We start from the raw sequence: 14737 nt of genomic DNA, 5'->3' as shown, positions 1-14737 counted from the left end.
AAGTGGACCTGGCTGACTCTAGACTGTTCTCTTTTTCTGTTTCCGTGTCTTCTGATGGTGTGATACAGTGTCGGGTTTATGTGGCAAGGTTTTGAATGTGGCCTGGAGGAGGCTGCAGCCCGTGGAGAGGAGCCCCCGCAGGAGCAGGGGAAATGGGGGGAGCTGCCGCCCACCCGTGGGGGACCCGTGCTGGAGCAGTTTGCTCCTGGGGGGTGGATGGACCCCGTGGTACGGAGCCGTGTGGGAGCAGTTCTTGAAGAGCTGCTGCCTGTGGGCAGCCTTCACAGGCTCAGTTTGGGAAGGACGGCATCCCGTGGGGGGGACCCCACGGGGAGCAGGGGCAGAGAGGGACCGTGAGGGAGCGGCGGAGACTGAAGAACCATCAGGGACTGACCGCAGCCCCCATTCCCCCTCTCCCTGTGCTGCCTGGGGTTAGGAAGTAGAAGAAAGTGGATGGGGGGAAGGTGTTTTTAGTTTGCTTTTAGCTTCTCACTGTTGTAGTCTGTTATCAATAGGGAACAAATTACGTTAATGTCTTGTGTTGAGTCTGTTTTGTCAGTGACAGTGATTGGTGAGCAATCTTGCTGTCCTTATTTCAACCCATGAGCTTCTTTTTAATATCATATTTCCCCCACCCTGTTCTGTTGTGGAGGGAGAGTGAGAGAGTGGCATGGTGGTGCTGAGCTGCCCATCCGTGTGAAACCACAGCAACTTGTAGCTTCCAAACTCAAAGTTATCAAGGGATACAGGCAAACACCTGTTAACATGAGCACCTCTACTGAATGCATTTCACAATTAAAAATGTTAGTTGCCGTCAAGTTCTCTGTCAGATCTCCCTAGGCTGTAATTCATTTTTGCATATGACTGAGCATAACCTAATTTTTGAGAGTGACATTTGAAATCTGTTAGCTGTGAAGGTTCTGGGGTATCGGTTTTTGATTTGAGATAAGATGTGGATAGCTGCTGTTGTGTTCAGAGGTCAACTTTGCTCAGAAAGTCTTGGTGTTTTACTCTTGAGCCCTAAGGAAGCACATATATTTTGTCTTGCTTCTGACTAGTGTGTTCATATGATTTTACAGTTCTGCTTTTCTGTAATATTAAAAACATCAAACTTTGTTGTCTTTCTCAGCATTCAAGGGCTGGAAATTCACAGTAATTATCTGTTTTCCTCAACAAACTTTGAGGCAGAACCTCTTTAGTGTGTGACTGTCACTGTATCTTTTCTTAAAGTCCTTAATGATGGTGCAAACAAGATTCTTAAAAGTTAATCATCAAGTGTAATAATGACTCCCTCTGCTACATTTATTTGGCATAAGAAAAAGCTCATTTTAGGCTTGGCAGGAGTTAAAATCCCAGTAATGCTCATGAGAATGTTCTACAGGCAAAGCTTCTATTAATCCTGCTGCTGACATGCTCACGCATAATTTGATGTGAAATCTGAAGCATTAATACTGGAAGGATCTGCACCCATGCTTTTGAATGTACGGAAAGAGGTAATGTGGGCATGGACCAACACGCACTTTATAGCTAATGGTCAAAATGACCTTTGCATTGCTAACGTCAAGGGAAGGACTGTACTGAGGTAGGAGCAGGTATGACAGATGTTCTGTAACCTCTTAGGGTGGACGTAGTAACACACGATAAGCCACTGCATTGGTGTCAGCTGTCCCAAAGTCAGAGTTGCTTTTTCACACTCTGGAGCTGGTCACCGCGAGCCATTGCCAACCGAGTTGTTGCTGAGTGAATTCTGCAACAGAGCACCTGTGGTTAACGCGTTCTGTCCTGCATGAACTTTTTTGTAGTTGCTGGTATGTATCGTTTCTTTACATATTTAATAGAAGTGTGCTGACTCCTACCTATGCACAGTTTAAAAAATAGTGAAGGATAGTGAGTGGCAGTGTAATTATCTAACGATTATTAGCCTGTGCTGTCTGTGAAAAGCACTATTAACTTTTTTCCAGTCATATCTTTTCAGAAGTATGAGTGCATTACTTTTCAGCAGCAAAAATGCCACGATTGCTGTTTAACCACTGATGCCGTTTGCTTCAGGTGTTTCAATATGACAAATCGATGATTTCTTAAATTTTGAAGCCATTTTTCTGTGTTTCCATGGTGCTTGCCAAGAAATCATTAGTCTCCAGCAGCAGGTGGAAGCTCATGTCCTCTAAGGGTCTCAGGTATTTAAAACTATCTCTGCAGTTTGGTGTGAATTCTGAATTTTGACCCAAAACCTGGTATGTCCTGATTTGTGTGGGATTGGCTGAGGCACGCAGTTGTTCTACAGTACGTGCTCTTGCCAGTGCTTCAGAGGAAGCTGAACATCTTGAATAAGCAAGTAAACGTAAGAGTAACTCCCTTGTGGCCAGATTTTAGCTGATGAAAAGGAACTGTAGTTTGTTACTCATCATTGGCAGAATAAAGTAAATTGTTTTCATAATGATGCTGCAGGAGGAAAAGAGCAACGTTTACAGCTGGGGACTTAGCCCTGCCCTCGGGTGGTTCTCTGACTTTCCTTCTTTCAAGACCTCTTGCAGCAAGCAGTCCTGCAGAAGAGAAAGCTCAGTCCCCAGCGGGTACTGTGTCACATCAGAGAGGACAGATCACAGGCCAAATCCCAGACAGCCCTGAATTCTTCACAGTTTTCTTCTGCAGGCGAGGAGCCCTGATCTCTGGGTTGCTTTTTCTTGTTTTAGCTCTGAGGCGAGCTGGGAGGGCTTGAGTAGATGAAGCACTTACTGGGTTTTCTGCTCCGTTTTTCCAAGGAAGCCTCAGACTTAATGTCTCAAAGCTGCTGCTGCACATACATTTAATCTGACAAAAGCTAACACTGCTACTGAAAGAGGCATTGTGGATGGATTTAAACTAACCTGACCCTTTCTTCCGCCAGAGCTGCTTTTAACATGTAGAAGCTCATCAGTCGACTTCCCTAACGGGTTGCTCCGTGGCTCAAGTGGCCAGAGGTAGCAGGTAGGCAGGATGGCTTCTTTCAGTAAGCAGGCCGGACCCCTATTAACTGTAAGGAGGAGTGCAGTTACCTCATTTCTTTCCTCCAGTCCCATTTTGGGGAGCGGAAGGTGATTTTTAATCCACACGCCCTGATGTGTTTGTAGATTTGTAATGGGAACTGTAAAACCAGGATGTTCCAGTATTTTCTTATCAGTGTCCAGTTGATGTCTAGGACCTGTAAAGCCTAACTGTACTGTAAGTAGGTGAGAATATGGATAGAAGAGGGGGTCACCAAATACTGCAGGTAGGGAAGAGGGCAGTGACCTGGTGACAGGCTGGGTGTGAGAGCCAAGCACAACAAATTGGGGTGATAACAGTGCAGGGAAAACTGCATTGCTGCTCGAGGCTGTTGATCCCGTATCTGAAAATAAAACTTCAAATTTGTTCTCTGAGGGTTAGGTATCAGACAATGAAAGTGAGGTTAAGAAAAAGGTGTTTCTGCATTTCTTCAGTTAATATGGGGATGAGCAGTCTCGTGGAAATAAGTTTGGAAACTCAGCTGATTTTGGTTTGGGCAAGTGTGCTCTGCAACTTGAATCGCATGACCTGGTGGTGGGGAAGAAGGAATTGATTTTATGTGTATCTCTCAAAACCTCCCTGCCTCTCTCTCTCTTGTATGGAAATGGGAGTGTTGGAACTTGTTGCAGGGAAAAAAAAAAGTTGACAAAAGCAGTGGCATCTGCATGGGGTCACTGGCTTCATCTGTATACCTGGTAAAGAGTACTGACAGCGCTTGATGGTGGCTTTTCAAGTAGCTTCTGTGCAAATACGTGTGTGTTTTTTTCTCAATCAAGAAAAAGTAGCATTCCAAAAGAGGGTTTTTCTGTAGCTCCTTCAACATACATGCATACAGCTTTTACAATTTAGCCACGCTGATTCATGTCAAATGGAAAGTTGTCTGTGTGTAGTGGGCAGCAGAAGCAGCAGACTGAAACATGGGAGGCAGTCTGCCTTCCCTCTGCTTCTGAAGCCCAAGGCTCAAATTATTGCTGCAGATCCATTTGCCAATTGGGTGTCACAGTTCTTGGTCCCAGGTGAAACTGGGAATGCAATGCAGGAGGATTCAGGAATGTCCAAATTTCCTGCAGTCTGTCATGGTTGTTTTGCCATTAAGTGAGCATGTTTTTAAGGCAATATGAAGTATCACCCTAACCAGTCCAATGACATTCTCGTTATGTATATGACTGTGCAATTGGACGTGAGAGAGAAGATACTTTTAAAGGGGTGTGTGTGATAAGAGAGTAGTAATGCATGATCAGTAAGATAAGGATGTTCAGAAGCACAACAGATTTTTACCTGTGTTCCTAAGTCAGAGATGTCCTTACATAACTTGTAAAGCTTGAGGAAATCCTTTCTTTATAGCTCTTGGGGTTTTGTTTGGACATGGTGTTTTTGTTTTTACAAAAAAATGGGAAAATTCCACCTGTGAATTTTAATAGTTTTTTTAATAGTTGAACCACTGCAAGGTTCAGCTTCTGAACTTCATACAGTCAAGCACAGCAAGTTTTGTTTTTGTTATTTCTCTTCTGTTTTGAGAATAACTTGGTTCAAATTCCCTGCTTCAGCAATCTTGTGCAGCTCCCTCAGGGAGGCTGTTGCTGTAGCTTACACAACCCAGGAAGTGTCTCCGTGACTCCTGGAAATGAAGTTCCCTGTGTTTTTTTTCGGCACAGAAGCCTTTACTCGCGACGGACAGGTAACCTTTACTAAGACTTCTCTTTGGGAAGCTGGAAAACGTTTTGCTGCACAGGTTAGAGAAGAGCTGTTTTTTATCATGTGTACTGAGATGAAGCTTACTCTTTCTTCTCCTCCTTCTCGATCTACTGCTAATTTATTTCAGAGAAAACAAAACCAAACCAGACAAAGAAAAAGGCAGTGATTTGGAAGTACTTTTCAGGTTTAAGAATTGTCTTTGCATTTTGACTCTCGCTGTGACTGCCCCTGAGCAGTGCATACTGTTCACAGGGCGTGTGGGTATGTACAAGTTCATTATCAGTTGGCTGTTTTGAATGGGCAAACTGGCTGAGGATGCTTGGATGTTTTGATACTGAAAACTTGTGCTCTGTGGAAAAGGTGGTTTTTATATTTGCCTCCTTTGAGAGCCAGAAAACTTCAGGGTCTGTCAGCTGTCTCAGTACCTGGCATAACCTGTTGAACTCTTTTGAAAGCTTGAGAAGCTTGCATGTGTTACTGAAGAATAAGGTTATTGTACAGCATTGTGGTAATGTAAAACTCTGTTCTTTATGCATTAAAGACTCACTTTTATGTCTTCTCTTTGCCTTCATTTTTTTGGAAGAATCCATGCATTTCTCAAGGCAAGGGAAAGAAAAAAAAATAAAGACAGTGTTGAACACTGCTTGGTGTCGAACAACATGAAGTAGCACCTGGGTGTTTTGTAGACTTATATTCATGAGATGTCTGAACACTATTTAGATGATCACCTATAAACAGTGGTAAGGCATTTTGTGTAAAAAAAAAAAAAATAAAAATAAAAAAATAAAAAAATTGTAGGGAGTGTTTGAGTAATAAATAGTTGAAAAGCTGCAAAAGGTGTGTTCTAAATGTTAAAATTACATATTATGTTATAGCTTTAGCTTTGATTTTATTTTTTGACTTTAGTTTTTCTGGGTTGCTATATTGTCATAGTGAATATGGAAAAAATTACGTTTATTCACTTACCTGTTGAATACCATGAGGCACTTCCACATACCTGGCAGCTGATAGTCCATTTAGATAAGACATCCATGAAGCAGAGGTTGTAGTACAGACTTCCTTTTTTAAAAAACAAAAAAACCTCTGATCTTTTGGAAGTGTGATTAATTCATTCTCTTACAGAACATTAACCAGACAATGTTGAATACTTAAAAGTATTTGGAGGCTCGTCTGCTGTTTCTTCTTGCTCAGATTTTAGAACCAGCAAATCATTTTATGTATTGCTCCTTTCCTGATAGGAGGAAAAGGAGACTTTTTAGGATAATAAGGGATGATGCTTATAGGGTGAAAGGTGAGGTAATTGTCTCCTTTGTACTAACCTTTTTGTGCTAAAAATGTGTTGAATACAGGTACGCTCTTAGTGACCTCTGCTTTTCAAAGGGTACATTGTTTATCAAACATTTAAAATATTCTCATACTACTTTGCTAAGCAAATGTACCCTATAGTGAGTACACATAAATTTTACATGTCCCTGAAGTGATGGCTTAAAAAGTTCAGTCTGAAATCTAAGTGCTGGTATCTGCTATTATCTTTGTGCAGCTGTGTTTCCTCCTTTCCTTTCTCTAGTGCTCTGTTGCTCTTGATCTTACACAGTTGCAATTCTGTTGTCTTTTGTTTTTGCTAAAATTTGATTCAAAACCATTAGTATGCTTGTAATAAATATGTTATTTAAGTGGTTTTGAGTTAATATTTGTATAATATTTGCAGGAAAGTTAAAATTATGAAATACACTCAAAGCCTTTACTGAAGAAGGGTAGGGATGCATAGATAACATCATGAATGCTTCCACCTGGTATTGTGGAAGTTAGGTTTGTTAATTATAGTTTTTGTCAACATCCTTAAAAACGAAGGAACTCCATTGCAACCAGCAGTACTAGCTGGCCTGGTCTCTGTATTTATATTTTGTTGTTTGGATGCAGGAGGGACCCATAGTTCTCTTTTGCTCTCTCTCCATAGTAGTCTCTGTTTCCTTCTCAGCTTTCTGAGATTTGAGGAGTGTCAGGGTAGTTGGGGGGAATTGAAAGCTGAAGGTCCCATTCCAGTTTGGGCTAAATTAAAATGACTGAGACATAAGAGGGCTTTTTTGCTTTGTTACAAAACCTGGAATAGCACAATGCTCTTCTGTATTTCGAAGCATGTTCACGCAAAGTCAAGCACAAAGCAAATGCATCTTCAACATAAAGTTTAGAAAAAGTTGGGGGACTTTGATGAACCAGTAAGTAGCTATTTGAAATAAAAACGTTTTTATGTAAAGTGAAGCTTTGCAAGTGGGAAAGCAGAAAAATCTGTGAAGCTTTGCTTTATAAGTTCTGAAGCATGTTTTGCCGCTTGACTTTCTTTCCCCCAAATACCTTGCACAAGTGGTGAGCAGGTATCATCAAGCTGACCAGTCCCATGAGAGGGCAGGAATTATGGAAATAATTATGGAAATAAATTATGTAAAACTAGCACGTGTTTTGATTTGGCAGATACCAAATTACCGAAATAAAGTGCTGATAATAGGTACGGTTCTTAAATTTTGTAGTCTAACCTACCTTTTTGTGTAATTATTTTATTTTAGAACTCTAAAATCACACAAAGTAGCCGCAGAAGCATTTTTAGCGTGCTCTGTGTAAACCAGCTGTTCGTTGCAATTTGTCTGCTTAACCTGCGGTTTCCACACGCACGTTTAAAATAGTCTTCTAAGAATGCTAGCCCACAAATAGGTTATGTCTGACGTGAGGTATAGGTAGCAAAAGCACCTCCACTTGCAATCATCAAGGGTATTGATCTGCAAATTATATTTTGGTAAGGCAGATAAATGATGCTGTAATAATACAAACATTTCCAAAGTTAAAATTTGGCTCCTTCATCTCCCAAAGAGCTATTTGAGTGATTACAATTTGCTTATAAACTAGCTTTCTTCTGCGTTTCCTTTCTCCTTTTTTCTCATTTAGTCTCTTGGACCTAGTTCAGCACTAAGCTATAAGCCTGAATAAAGGATTAAAGAAATGCTTCTGATAGTAATTGTTACACAGAAGGTAGTAGTACAAGTTTTTTTTTTTTAGTTCAAGTTGTCTGTGACAGTCAGAAGTACATTGCAATAGGTTAATGTGTTTTGAAATTTGAGAGGTTAGAAGGAGATCCTTGAATAAATAAATACACACACACACACCACACATATATGAAAGATTGCAGCTCTCTTATTTAAAGTTTCCTTAAAGTGACTGTCATGTTATTCTACATAATATATTCCAGGCTGTCTTTCATTTGTAATCCAGTAGGTGTTTTCTTTAATCTTTGAGGATTTAGTCACACTTGTCAAAATAATGAGCTTTCATGGTGTAATTTATTTTGTCCATGTACATCTACCCCCATCTTAAGTAATTGCTACCAGAAGAAACAATTTTTTTTTTTCCTGAAATTTGCACTGAAATACAATCTTAAAACCTGGCAGCATGTAAGGTTGCTCGGGAGCTCTTGCAGTGCCTGTTCTGGAGTTCCGTATGAAAGATATAGGTCAAACAGAAGGACTGAAGGGTGCCAGAAAACTTGCTATATTTACATGAATGTTAATGTAATATTCAAGTCCTGGTTGAATCAGTGTGTAATTACGTCATCGCTTTTGGCAAGCTGTGACGAGTTACTTATTTGTGTAGTGTGACAGCAGGTGTTGCCCAAACAGGCAGCCAGCAGAGGCCTGATCAAAGGACAAGAACCTACCTGTGCTGCAAACTAACCTCCCTCTATGTTCAGCTGCCCTCACGCCAGGTCCTGAGTTTGTGGGGTTCTGTGCAAAGGACACCAACAACGACCAGGTAACTGGCTGCAGGCTTTTCCTCCCATCCCTTCTCAAGAGGAAGCTCTGAGGAGCAATGAAATGCTCGCAGGAGCCAAGTTCTTGAGCTGAGGCAGCCTTGCAGCTGTTCTCCATCTCCATACTTCTGTGGAGATCCACTTGCTGAAAGCTAGCCTGGGCACTGGCCACTTGCCTGTCCCTCACATGTCTTTCAGCTCCTCTGTCGCTGCCAATGTTAGCTGAGAAACCTGGAGCTAGTTGTCTCTTGAGATAGGGGAATTTCTGTGATGAACCATTTTAAGAACTACTGAAGTCTGCTGGTCAGCTTATTTGCTGCAAAGGTTTGCTCGAGTAATTAGCATCTACCTGTAACTACTTAGAAGTGAGTGCTTTATTATAATGAAAGTACTTGTAAAAGCCTTGGAGTATTAGAAGTTATCTCTAAGCGGAGGCAGAAGAGAATTTTCTTTTCCCTTTAATCTACCTACAGCTAAAATGGATATGTCTGTTTGCTCTGTAAGCAATAAGCTGTGAGGAAGCTCCCTGGGACCTGAAAATCACAGCTAACAATAACAACTGTGGCGATCAATGGCCTATTACAGCAGCAAGTAGCAGTTCCTACAAATTTTAACAATTCACTTCTGTATTGAGTAGGTACAGCCATCGAGATGATCTGATGTTAGCTCATTTCTGGAGAGCTTCGTGATTGCCAGAGTTCACCTGTGTTTTTTTAATTTTTATTTTTTTCCTCAAGCAGAATGAAAGATAGACAATTGCTTTGGTTTTGCAACAAAAATAAGTTGCTTATATGCTTCTTGTGAAAAATAACTGGTGGGTAATAGCACAGGCAAGCTAGGCTGCTGTAGAAAAAGATTTCTCTGGGGTGTCTTGTCCAGAAAATGTTGTGGGGAAAGAATCAGGCATTCCTTGTTCTGTATCCCAAATGATTTTGCATTGTGGAGAGAAGACATTTTTCTCTAGCAAAAGTGGGTCTGATGTAGCTGTTTGCCTGCTAATACACTGGCCGTCACAAAATGTGCACTGTTGAAGGACAGGGTAGACAGACACTATTTTAGAGAAGACATGTAGGCGCTCTCTTCCCTTATTGCCATGTAATATTGATCTCACTTTCTTGTAATTTTGGGTATGGTCTGTTTTTTGGGTGGCCTTCTGTCTTGTCTGCCTTTCGCTCTGCCTCTGAATCAAGAACTGAGCCTTCAGGTATACAACGGTGATTTTTTTAGATGCAGTTTCTTCCCATTTTGATCTGCAGGAACCCCCTTACTGTTCAGCTCGCTGAAATCCAAATCACAGATCCATTGTGACTAGTGTTTAAAAGCACTAACCCTACAAGCAGCCCATACCCTTCTAAGAGCTGTTGGGTGAACATTAGGAAGTACATATATATATATGCTGAATACAAACTGATGTAACAATATGATATGTTTGCATATTTAGAAATGTTACCTAAAATAAGCATTAAGATAAATGTTTCCTGCTGTGGTTGCATCAGAGTAGTCCTACTATTCTTCTTTGATTATACCAAAATATATACAAATGCAGTAGGTTTTATCATAAGTATCCAGATATTCTTGCTCTACACTTGTGCATAATAGAAGTTTAGTAATGCAGGGGAGTGTTGAAATTGCTCTATATGGATTTGGTAAAGCTAATTGTTTGTGAGACTGGTCGGTGTCTAAACTTCCTGAGCTTTCACTGTATGTTCAGTCCCAGCGTAAGGGAAGTCCCAGGTGCTTAGGAGGATCAATAATTGCTACCACAATGCAAATGCTGAATAATTTTGTACTGGCTGGCTTGGGAGAGAGGGAACAAACTGTGGCTGAAAAAGGCTTGTGTGTATGCTTTTTATCAGGCCTGCTTAGCAATTTTTTGTTTGGTTGTGTTTTTTTTTTTTTGTATTAAATGCAGTATCAGGATCTTGGCTCATGGGATACAGATACATCAGTTCTGGTTTCTGTCAGAAGCAGTCTCTCAGTGAGAATCTGGCAAATGAAAGCCAACCTCTGGGGGAGGTTTTATTATAATTCCCATATCAAACATTGTGCTTCAGGTTTATGTGGTAACGATGTCAAATTCCGCCTATTATCTCTTTGCAGAAAAGAAGGATTTCTGACGACTCCACGTTTCCAGCAGCACACAGGAGGCTCCAAGAAGTGGCAGGTACGGGAAAATGTGGGTTGCCTCTCCCTGCTATTGCAGTGGGATTCTTAATGGCTGCATTGGGGGTGTCTTTCTTAATCACACAAATATATTGCCTATGTAAGCAAGAAGACTAGGGTGTTAATTTGTATGGCAAACATAAATAAGGATTTCATAATAAGCTTGATTTATTATTTTGTTTTGCTCTAAGATTGAAATATTTCTCAATAAATTTATCAGAAAAGAGTTTTTTTTTCACTCAGGAACATACTGTATGCTTAACTTGTGCTTTGGTTACCGCTGAAAGGTTCTGTTCAGGGTTGCAGCTGTACCGTGTTAAGAAGATTGTGTGTGAGGAGGTAGTAGTGTTGCTTTTTGAGACAACTGTATCTTTGAAGGTGTTGCTGGGCACCTTGTCTGGTCTTTTTTCTTGTTTGTTTTTAAATAAGAACAACTGATTTAGACATTCAGGTGCCTTTGAGAGTACCATTAGCTTGCTTTTCCCTCTCCTCCCTGCCCTCAGGATCCTGAACTTTACCATCTCATGGTCACTGCAGCCAAGGCTGCCTTTGATCCTTGTGTTCCCAATAAGCCCCTTGTCAATGGAGAGTACGAGGTCCAGCAGAGTAGCAGCTCTCCTTGTTAGCTTGTCTGTCACTTGAAGGAGGAAGGTATCATCGGTACACTCCATTAACTTCTTGAATTGCTTATGTCTTGCTTTGTTGTCCCTTCAGCAGATATTGGGGTGGTTGAAGGTCCATGAGGACCGAAGCCTGAGAATATGAAGCTCCTTCCACCTGTCTGTAGAGCGCCTCATCTGCTTTTTCTTCTGTCCAGGTGGCCTGCGGCATCATGTCACCTTTACCTGTCCCCTCTTTAATCTCACCTGTAAGGTCTCCGTCACCTCCTCATCCATTCCCAGGCAGGGCTTCATGCTTTCCAGGTGTGCTCTCACATAAAGGATTCCTTGTTGTCCCAACCCGACCTTCCTAAAGAGCCTGTATCCCATCATTGCAGCGCTCCAGTCGTGGGAGACATCCCACCACATCTTGGTGATCCCAAGATCATAGCCCTGCAGCTCTCCTCACGGAAGGTTTCAGCCTAAAAATTTTAGGCACGACTTGCAACTGGGAATTTCAGTTTCCTCAGAATTTTTGTCCTCTTTTAGCACTAGCACACATCCTTCAGCAAGCTTTGTGGTGCAGGTAAAGAATGCATCAAATGATCTTAAAAAGCTTCACCTAATTTGTGAGTACCTAGTTAACTATAAAGTATTTTTGATACAGTTTGAAATGTAAATAATCCCATGCTCTACATTTATATTAGTCATAAAGGGACACTGGTCTGTTAGTTTGAGGTTTTAACTTACTTTAGCAAACAGTTTGCGTTGCATAATAAAGAAAAGATGATAGTGATGCTTTCCATCAGCCAGTCTAAAAATGGCACTGTGCTTCAGGTTGTGAAAGGGTGAGATCTAAAGCAAGGGGTATTTCCAGTCTGTCCTTCTACCAGCTTAAAATAAACTACGTAAATAAAACTCACTTGTCAAAGGTGAATTGTATGTTTCTGTCTTTGTCATTTTGACAGGTAACGATACAAGTATTGCTAACTTTTCCTTCTATTTTTGGAATCAAAGACTAAGCAAATTGAAAAAATCAGGTTTAAGCAAAGTCTCACAGTGGGAGTTCTGTGGTTTGCTTTTTCATATGGAGCCTTAAAATCTTTGTTATCGAATAGGCATCAGTAAACATTGAAGCGGGTCTGTATTCTGCTAAAGTTTCTTAAAGCCTTTGAAGAAAATTATTTTTGGAAAACATTTTATGACATCTGACAGATGAATCATTTAACCTCCCCCTTTTTTGCCAAAGGAAGCAGCTCTAAGTTTGCCTGTCTCTGTATTGAGCTTCCTATCCCTCATCATCGTAACCCTACTACTTCTGCAAGCACATAATTAAATTGTTGTATTTATCTATCTTAAAAATAGATAGGTAAGTTGCCCAGGAAGCCTGCGTGTTTTTTGCTCTTGGCGGGGCAGGGGATGCCTGGTGGCCAGCTGCTGCTTACTGTGAGGTGAGGCCTCCTTTGCTCTGCCAGGGCGGCGGAAGATGCGGAAGTAATTTGATGGAGAGGCAGGGAACTGTGAGTGTTTGAAGGTCTGTCTTCCAGCCCAGAGGAAGGCGGTCATCTGTCTTGCAGCCTCACCGAGGCTTGCATCACCTGTGGCAATGTAATTGCACGCAGCTGACGGCGTTCCTGTTTTCTCCCTTAGTTTTCCCCTGGCGGTGCAGTGGGTTCTTAGGTGTAAAATGTGGGTGCCTCTGCCACTGTGGAGGCCCAGGAGCTGCGTTTTCTGGATGAGAAGCAGCAAGGCCCTCTCCCTGGGCATGCAGTGTCTCTGCTGCCAGCCCGGTCACTGCTGCCTGGGGCTGCTCGCTCGGTCCCATCTCCTGCACTGCTCTAAGGGCGCCTGAAGTGCTGCAGCCCCTCTGCGTGGGACCTGGGCCCTGCCGTGGAGCAGCGCCGGAGCATTGCCAGAAAAAATTGTCCAGGGGAGAGCGCCGGGCTATGTGAAGAGATGGGGAAGTGCTGTGGGCACTTGGTGTGAGCAGGGAGCTGTGAGAAGACACCAGGAGGACCTGCACCCACCTTGCCTTTGCTGGGGGAGGTAGGGTAGGTGCTGTGCTGCTAACGATCCTCTCTGGGGAGTGACGAGGCCCCAGCCGTGATGTTGCGTGCTGTGGGTGCCGCAGCTCATTGCCATGCGGTCCGAGGCTTTGTTGAGAAGATAAGGAAAGATCCATCCAGCACTTTGTGCAACACCGAGCCGAATTCAGGAGTTGTGCAATGTAAGTACTTATTAAAAGAAAAAAAGGGAAAAAAAATATTTCAAAATCAAGGTTGCAAAACTGGGCATTTCCTAACTTTGAAATTCCAGAATTTAGATGGATTGGGCAAGTATCCCACATACATGTTGCAGCTTTACCATGTTGGCTGGGGAGAAGACACTGACCTCTGGTTGTTCGGTGTTGCATTTTACTGCTTGATTTATAAAATTTATCTGGTAGTGATAAGAGTTGCTGAATTCGCATCTCTGAAAGATGAAACTTCACTTTCACAAATACCTCTTTGTGCTTCCTTTTGTGCCTGTGCCCCAGAGGATGGGAAAGATAGCAGTCTTCTTCCTGTTGCTGGTTTCTCAACTTCTCCCATTGCAGAGCTTGTGTTTTGTGATGAGAGTGTTTTTCCAGAAGAAGGTGGACCAGAGCACTGTTTATTTCCAACAAGTCTGTCAAGTACTCACCGGATGCCACTGACGTGGGCGATGTGAGAGCCAGATGTTTTTCCATCTCAGTAACAGTCAAGATTAGATATTAGGAAGAAATTCTTCACTATGAGGGTGGTGAGGCACTGGAGCAGGTTGCCCAGAGAAGCTGTGGATGCCCTGTCCCTGAAAGTGTTCAAGGCTGGGCTGGATGGGGCCTTGAGCAGCCTGGTCTGGTGGGAGGTGTCCCTGATCCCTGGCCAGAGGGTTGGAGTTAGATCTTTAAGGTCCCTTCCGACCCAAACTGTTCTGTGATAAGTTACTATGGTAAGATAAGCCATTGCAACTCCCCGCTTTCGTAATTTGAGTTAGTTTTTTTTACATTGGTTGTTCACTATAAGCAATTAGGCATCCTGAAACGTTCCTTTATCTAACAATTTCAATTTTCTATCCTTTGAGAGAGCAGAATGTCGTCTCTTCTCTTTTCTCTGCCTGTACACTAAAATTATGCGTGTCAACAGGGGTGTTCACAGCTCTCAATTTCCAGCTGTGCCCTGCCAAACTGACAGGAGCTCTGTTAATTGTTTCTTCTTCTGTAGTTGCCCTGTTTTCAGACACCATAAATACAAGCATTATGGAAAACTCATGCAAGTGGTGTACACATTATTTTGCTGCAGTTCATCATAATACATTGATTTAAAAACATGAGCAGAAGAATGCCTAAATGAAAATTACTTGTTTAAATTTACTTTAGAAAATTTAAAATAATTTTACAGAAAACTGAAGAGTAGACGTGTGGCCACTTAATTAGAGTTTA

The 14737-nt window shown here is 42.0% G+C and overlaps 1 protein-coding gene across 7 annotated transcripts in view; it reads left to right on the top strand.

Moving 5' to 3' along the window:
* Positions 1–14737, top strand: part of SEMA4D (semaphorin 4D) — a 95183-nt gene that overhangs the window by 41862 nt on the left and 38584 nt on the right. For 6 of the 7 annotated variants that reach the window (XM_040540430.1, XM_040540429.1, XM_040540424.1 and 3 more), the window contains exon 2: positions 10616–10679. The exons of the other annotated variant lie outside the window; for it this stretch is intronic. The gene's annotated coding sequence lies outside the window, so the exon portion shown is untranslated. The remainder of the gene's footprint in view (positions 1–10615; positions 10680–14737) is intronic. 7 annotated transcript variants of the gene reach the window in all.

This window comes from Cygnus olor, chromosome Z, assembly GCF_009769625.2.
Source record: "Cygnus olor isolate bCygOlo1 chromosome Z, bCygOlo1.pri.v2, whole genome shotgun sequence".
Lineage (NCBI taxonomy): Eukaryota > Metazoa > Chordata > Aves > Anseriformes > Anatidae > Cygnus > Cygnus olor.
This window is presented reverse-complemented; position numbering and strand designations above follow the sequence as displayed.